This window comes from Eurosta solidaginis, chromosome X (assembly GCF_040869045.1).
Source record: "Eurosta solidaginis isolate ZX-2024a chromosome X, ASM4086904v1, whole genome shotgun sequence".
Lineage (NCBI taxonomy): Eukaryota > Metazoa > Arthropoda > Insecta > Diptera > Tephritidae > Eurosta > Eurosta solidaginis.
The window spans coordinates 195208493-195216807 of NC_090324.1; positions in this window are offsets into that span (position 1 = coordinate 195208493).

Below are 8315 nucleotides of genomic sequence, written 5' to 3' on the forward strand. Positions count from 1 at the left end.
CTGTGAACAGCTCCAGGAACACGTTTCATCTAGTAATAATGTTCTTTCAAATGACATCACGGCATGGACGCAGGGGCTAGAGGAAGCCTATGAGAGTAAGGCAAAACAACTGCTCCTAAAGTACGCGAACATATTTGACCAGGATGGTTACAAACCAGGCCGCACCAATGTTGTGAAACATCAAATTGACACTGGATATGCGAGGCCGATCCGTCCAGCACCACGTAGTGTTCCACTGGCGAAGCGGGAAGTTGTGAGTCAAATCATACAAGAAATGAGCGACAGCGGCGTCATCGAATCATCAGCTAGTCCCTGTTGGTGTTGTTGTTGTAGCAATGCTCGCCCCACCTAATAGCCGCGACCGATCACAAATTGTGATCAATATCCTCTAACGGGAGTCCAAGGAAACTTGCCCTTTCAACAGGGGTGGACCATAAGGAAAGGGGTGTTAGAGGCGTTGGTTCCACATTACAATTGAAGAGATGGTTGGTGTCATGTGGGGACACATTGCAAGCGGGGCATACTTTTTGTATGTCAGGGTTGATTCTGGATAGGTAAGAGTTTAACCTGTTACAGTATCCAGAACGAAGTTGAGCAAGAGTGACACGCGTTTCCCTGGGGAGTATGCGTTCCTCTTCCGCAAGTTTTGGATAATTTTCGTTAAGTACTGGATTCACCGGGCAATTCCCGGCATAAAGGTCCGACGCCTGTTTATGGGGTTCACCAAGGACCTGCTTGTATTTTTTCACTTCATTCGGCTGGGTTCTCAAGTGCCGTATTTCCTCAAAATGCTTACGGAGATGACTCCTTAAGCCCCTAGGCGGTGCTGGTTCATCAATCAGATGTCTATTGGGATGCCCAGGTTTCTGGGTATTCAACAGGAACTGTTTGGTCAGCATCTCATTTCTCTCCCTGATGGGGAGTATTCTCGCCTCATTATGCAGATGGTGTTCTGGGGACATAAGAAGACAGCCCGTGGCGATTCTGAGAGCAGTATTTTGGCAGGCCTGTAATTTCTTCCAGTGGGTGATTTTTAGGCTTGGCGACCATATGGGTGACGCGTAGCACGTAATCGGCTGGCTAATTGCTTTGTATGTAGTCATGAGCGTTTCTTTATCTTTTCCCCAAGTACTGCCAGCGAGGGATTTGAGGATTTTGTTACGGCTCTGAATTCTCGGAACAATTTCGGCTGCGTGCTCACCAAAATGTAGATCCTGATCAAACGTCACACCCAAGATTTTGGGGTGTCGGACAGTCGGTAGCGTAGTGCCATCGACGTGGATGTTCAAAATGGTCGACATTTGGGGCGTCCATGTTGTAAATAAGGTCGCGGAAGATTTAGTCGGTGATAATGCCACGTTTCGCGAGGCGAAAAAACTGGAGAGATCAGGAAGGTAGCCGTTTATTTTATTGCATAGCGCATCGATCTTTGGGCCTGGGCCTGTGGCCATTACTGTGTAGTCATCGGCGTAGGAAACGATTGTGACTCCTTCCGGTGGTGAAGGTAGCTTAGATATGTAGAAATTAAACAAAAGTGGGGATAGGACACCACCCTGTGGCACCCCCTGTTTAATTCTCCTTGGTTTTGATGTTTCGTTTCTAAATTGCACCGATGCCTGCCGACCACCCAGATAATTTGCGGTCCACCTTTTAAGACATGGGGGAAGGGTAGACCCTTCCAGATCCTGCAGTAACGAGCCATGGTTGACCATATCAAACGCTTTTGATAGGTCTAGCGCTACGAGTACTGTTCTATGGTGGGGGTATTGATTTAAACCGCAATTTATCTGGGTGCTAATGGCACTCAGCGCGGTGGTAGTGCTATGGAGTTTTCTGAAGCCATGCTGATGAGGGGCTAGCTGCAAATTTGCTTGGAAATAAGGGAGCAGAATGGCTTCAAGCGTCTTTGCCACTGGCGATAGGAGAGATATCCGACGATAAGACTCACCTATGTTAGCTGGTTTCCCAGGCTTTAGTGGCGGGACCTCCTTGGCCATTTTCCATTTCTCAGGTATGACAAAGGTGGAAAGAGACAGATTGAAGACATGTGCTAAATATTTGAACCCCTCTTTCCCTAGGTTTTTAAGCATCGGCATGGCTATGCCGTCTGGGCCCACTGCTTTGGATGGTTTAGCACGACCAATGGCGTCCTCAACCTCTTTAGCGGTGATGGTGATTGGTGACGCGCTGAATTTGTGTTTATGTGTGCGTCTATTGGCTCTCCGTCTATCTTTGCCGACCGTAGGATGCATTACATATTGTCGGCAGAAAGCGCTCGCGCTTTTTTTCCGTCCGACAGCACTTTGTCGCCAAAGGCGATGGAAACTTTGTCTTTGTGCTTAGTCGGATTCGATAGGGACTTTACGGTGGACCAAAGTTTACCCACACCGGTAGAGAGTTTACAACCTCTTAGGTGCTCCTCCCATTTCGCCCGCTTATGTTCATCTACAAGCAATCTGATGCGTTGGTTTATATCCCTTATTTGGGGGTCGCCTGGGTCAAGCTGTCTTATAAGGTCACGTTCTCTTGCTAAGTTTGCGGCCTCCGCCGGAAAGTGGGCCGGATTTCGGGAATTCTCCCGGCGGGAATGAAATGTGCCGAGGCGGATTCAATGACCTTATGGAAGGCACGCTCCCCTTGGCGGGCATCAGTCGGGATAGGGAGGGAAGCTAGGCGGCTGTCTGTAAAGGATTTATATTCTTCCCATTTTCCTTTTTTGAAGTTTATGAAAGTGCGTTTTTCAGTGACGATGAAGTCGGCGTTACGCTCAAGCGAAATAAGTATGGGCAGGTGGTCGGATTCCAATGTTACCATCGGCTGCCAGTTGACGCAGTTTACGAGTTCTGCGCTCACGATTGAGATATCTGGCGAGTTGTGACAGCTTCCTACCATACGTGTGGGGGCGTCTCCGTTTATGGTGCAGAGCGTCGTTTCTTCTATTTGATCCGCCAACATCTCACCCCTACTGTCCGCCCGCAAGTTTGAATGCCATAGATCATGATGGGCATTGAAATCGCCTAAGATAATGCGATTGTTGCCAGTGAGTAAAGCCGTGATATTAGGGCGGTATCCACTGGGGCAACAAGTGGCAGGAGGGATGTAGATGTTGATGATTTCTAGGTTTGCATCGCCTGACCGGACAGATAGGCCTTGACGTTCTAAGACATTGTCCCTGCGGTCGATGCCAGGATCAAATATACAATATTGCACAGAGTGGTGTATGATAAACGCGAGACCGCCTCCATTTCCGCTTTCGCGGTCTTTCCTGTGGACGTTATACCCAGAGCAGGTCTGCAATGCAGATCTTGCTGTAAGTTTAGTCTCTTGAATCGCAGCAATGCGGATGTTGTGCCGCTTCATGAAATCGACTATCTCCGTAATCTTCCCAGTTAGTCCATTACAGTTTAACTGCAGAATTCTGAAGTGCATAAGGGGAGACGTCGCCACTCTGGGGGTAAGTAAGCTAGTCCCTGGAGCTCACCGGTAGTACTTGTAAAGAAGAAGGATGGAGGTTTTGCGTGGACTGACGGAAGTTGAATGACGTTACGAAAAAGGATAGCTACCCATTGCCAATAATTGATGACACTCTGGACTCGCTCTCTGGTCCGAAATGGTTTTCCACACTGGACTTGAAAAGCGGCTACTGGCAAGTGGTGGTGAAGGAGGAAGACAAAGAGAAAACAGCCTTCAGCATCGGAGATGGTCTTTGGCAATATACAGTAATGCCCTTTGGACTATGTAATGCACCAGCTACTTTCGAGAGACTCATGGATCAGGTATTGAAAGGACAACATTGGAAAACATGCTTGGTGTACCTGGACGACATCATCGTATTGGGCAAGAACTTTGATGAACATCTTAAAAACTATGATAAAGTTTTCCAGAGAATAGCTCGCTCTGGTCTGAAGTTAAGTCCTAAAAAGTGTGCGCTGTTTAAAAAGGAAGTGAATTATTTGGGTCACAAGGTAACGACAGAAGGTATCCGTACAGCGAATGAAAAGATAGAGGCAGTAAAAGATTGTCCAAGACCACAGAATCTGCATGAATTGAGAAGTTTCCTTGGACTGTGCACATATTACCGCCGATTTGTACCAAATTTTGCCAGCGTAGCCCATAGTCTCCACGAGCTAACAAGAAAAAATAAAGCTTTTGAAAGGAAGAAGGAGCAAGAAGTAGCTTTCCAAACATTGCAAGAGCGTTTGTGCACTGCCCCAATGTTGGCATATCCGATTCCGGGAGCAACGTTTATTCTAGATACAGATGCTATAGGAGGCGCTTTATCACATCTGGTCGATGGACAGGAGAAGGTAGTTGCATATTACAGCCGTTCGATTGGAAAATCAAAGAGAAACTACTGCGTTACGCGGAGAGAGCTGTTGGCATTGGTAGAGTGCATTAAACATTTTCACAAATACCTCTACGGTCAGCGATTCCGTGTCAGGACAGATCACGCAGCTTTAAAATGGCTTCTGCAGTTCCGTAATCTGGAAGGACAATTGGCACGGTAGATCGAGCGACTACAAAGTTATGACTTTTCCATTGAGCATCGAAAAGGTAGTACCCATGGAAATGCCGATGCAATGTCACGAAGACCATGTAGTTTGGAATGCAAGCACTGTTCAAAAGCCGAGGCTAAAGAAGACATTATAGATGTCCGGCTAATGACTATAACATGTACAGATAAATGGGACAAGGAACAGCTAAGAAAGTGTCAGCTAGAAGATACAGATCTGTCACGTGTTATGCAAAGCTCGAACGAAACGAAAGACCAAACAGAGAAGAGATGTCAGCAGAGAGTCCCATTGCGAAGTCATATTGGGCACAGTTGAACAGTTTAGAATTGATATCCGTAGCCTTCATCGAGTATGGGAGAGTGAGGATGGTAAATGCAAGAAGAAACTGATAGTTGTTCCCAGAAAGAGGATTCCTGACGTGCTCAGCGAGCTGTATAATGGTTCAAGCGGAATCACGAAGACACTCGAAAAGATTAAACAGAGATTTTATTGGGTTGGTTGCCGTCAGTCGGTCACTGAGTGGATTGCGAACTGCGAGGTTTGCAGCAGAGCGAAAGGGCCCAGAACTCGAAGTCATGGCCAGATGAAGCAATATAACTGAGGTGCGCCATTTGAAAGGATAGCTATGGATGTCGCCGGTCCATTTCCTACTAGCAACGGCGGAAACAAATATGTACTGGTAGATATGGATTATTTCAGTAAATGGCCAGAGTTATACCCAATTCCAAATCAAGAAGCGGAAACGGTAGCAGAAGTGGTTTGCAAGGTATGGTGTACCAATGGAGTTACATTCTGACCAAGGCAGAAATTTCGAATCAGCTGTGTTCCAGGAAATGTGTAAATCATTGGGCATTCGAAAAACACGGACAACTGCATTGCATCCTCAATCCGATGGTATGGTAGAACTATTCAATAGAACATTGGAGGAGCACTTAAGGAAAGTAGTAGACAAGTACCATAAAGGGTGGGATACCCGCATGCCATTATTCTTGATGGCTTACTGATCAGCAGTGCATGAGACAACGGGCCAAACCCCTGCAAAAGTAATTTTTGGCAATGACCTTAGACTGCCAGCTGATTTGAAGTTTGGGATGGATGCCAATGCGGAGAAAAATGTCAAGAAATCCACTAGTGATTTGGAAGAAGAGCTAAGAGAAATACATGATCTGATAAGGCAACGATACGATAAAGCAATTAATTCGGAAGGTTTTCAGGAAGGAGATTTGGTGCTGTTATACAACCTACAATGTAAAAAAGGTTTGTCCCCGAAATTGCAGTGTAATTGGGAAGGCCGATACAAAGTTGTAAAACGGATCAACGATGTAGTGTACCGCATACAAACCATCGGTAAACCACGAACCAAAATGAAAGTGGTCCATTTGGAAAGGCTGGCAACGTTTAGATCGGCAGATTTGTCTAATCGGGACGATCAGACTTAGGTGGAGGGCAGTGTTACGAATACTAACAAAACTAAGGGGTGCTGCTATCTCTAAGCCGATGCTTAACAGTGATATCATGCACATCCATAGATCAATCATTATGTATCTACATAAACGAAACAATAATTGCGTCTACACATATGTACCATGTACGTATACGAGAAGCGGAGAATCAATGCACAAAAACATGCATATATCTGAGATACTCCTGAAAGTATGCAATGAGAGAAGCTATAAAACCGTGCAACTGTAGTTACAGCTGAGAAGTTTGAGAGCTGATGGCAACTAGTAGATTCTGGAAGCGCCTAGAAGATGAGAACGTTGAAATCAGAGAGTATAAAAGGCAGCAAATGTAGAGGCGCTGGAATTCAGTTTGAGTTGAGCTATCAAGCAGTTTCGATTAAGACGCTATCTAGCGAGCCATAGCAGTATTATTTTGAAAGTCAGTTTCATTTAAGCTATCAGTTTGGTTATTAAGCCAGGTAGTTGCAAAGTATAAGTGTTATTGTGAAGTACTTTAATAAAGGCCATTTTTCCATTATTCAATATTGGAGTTATTTATTGAACAGTTTAGTGATACGAACTTAGCAAAAAGTCAAATGAGAGGATTTGCAAGTAAATTCGTTACAATACGGTTTCTGCGCAGGTCAAGGAAGCGTGCATGATCCAACTGCGGTCACCTGTCGACCCACTGATTGCTATCAAGGCTATGCTTCTTGTTTTGCCAAAAGTAACTGGGAACTTGCCAACATGCCAAATTTCGGCGTTGACACAACAAGCTTTTCCAGATCTTATCTTGGCGGAAAAGCGGTTCTTCATCAACGAGCAAGTTGATCTTGTTTTGGGTGGAGACGTTTACCCACAAATAATATTAGAGGGTATTAGGAAAAACGTGCTTAATACACTTTTAGCCCAAGAAACTATGTTCGGGTGGATTTTAACTGGTCAAGCGGACGCAGTAAAACCATCCAACCATCGGGCATCCTATGTCAATGAAGTTTCATTAGTGAAACAATTAGGAAGCTTTTGGGAACTAGAAGATGTACCAAAAGCAAACATTCGTACGCAAGATGAGCAACAATGCAAAGAGCTTTTCAAACGTACAACTGTGCGGAATGGTCAGGGAAGATATATCGTTTCACTTCCTTCCGATCAGATTTCCCAAACAACATTAATTTAGGCCCTTCTTTAGGAAAAGCCTGTTCACAATTTTATTCAAACGAATCACAACAGGAATATAATAGGGTGGTCATGGAATATGAATCCATGGGCCACATTTCCAAATTACCTAAAATACAGTCAGCTAATGCTACTGACAATTATTACTTGCCTCATCATGCGGTAATCAAAGAGGAAAGTACAACAATAAAGGTTAGGGTGGTTTTTAATGCCTCGTCTACAACAGCAAATGGCAAAAGCCTTAACGACGTTCTCCTTCCAGGGCCGGTGCTTCAGTCTGATTTAACTATGTTGTTATTACGTTGGCGACCTTTTAAATACGTCTTCAATAGCGATATTGAGAAGATGTATCGCCAGATTCTGGTTAATAATGGCCATACCAAATATCAGAGATTAGTTTTTCGTTCTAGTCCGAATGAACCAATCAGTTTTTATGAATTGAAGACTGTAACTTTTGTACTCCTTACTTAGCAATTAGAACTTTATTGCAGCTAGCTGATGACTCGGAACCCGTATACCCAATCGCATCGAATATTTTGAGAAATTATATGTACGTCGATGACGTCCTTGCTGGGGGTCATTCCATAGAATCGACAATTAAAGCGCGAGATCAAGTTAATACGGTTTTGAAATCAGCTGGTTTTCCATTACGAAAATGGACTTCGAATTTTAGTGAAATTTTAGGCGGGATTCCAAAAGCACATCTTTTGCATGAAGATTTTCTCGAATTCGAAGATACGAGCAGTACCAAGGCACTTGGTATTAGATGGAATGCTCATTCTGATCATTTCTATTTCAAAGTCAAATCTATTGAAACTAATCAAATTCTAAGTAAGAGGGAAATACTTTCGGCTATTGCCAAGCTTTTCGATCCATTAGGGTGGCAGGCACCAATTATTATACTTGCTAAAATTTTGATGCAAAACATCTGGTTAGAGGGTACTAATTGGGATAAACCGGTTTCACCATCCACGCAGGATCAATGGAACATTTTCGCGCAAAACCACATTGCAATCGAGAAAATGAGGATTCCACAATTGGTACTATTTTCTCCAAAGGACAACGTCGAGATTCAGGGATTTTGCGATGCATCGGAGAAAGTTGCTGCTGCTGTATATCTACGTGTGGAAAAGGAAGAGGGGATACACGCAAACGTACTTTTAGCGAAAACCAAAGTTGATCC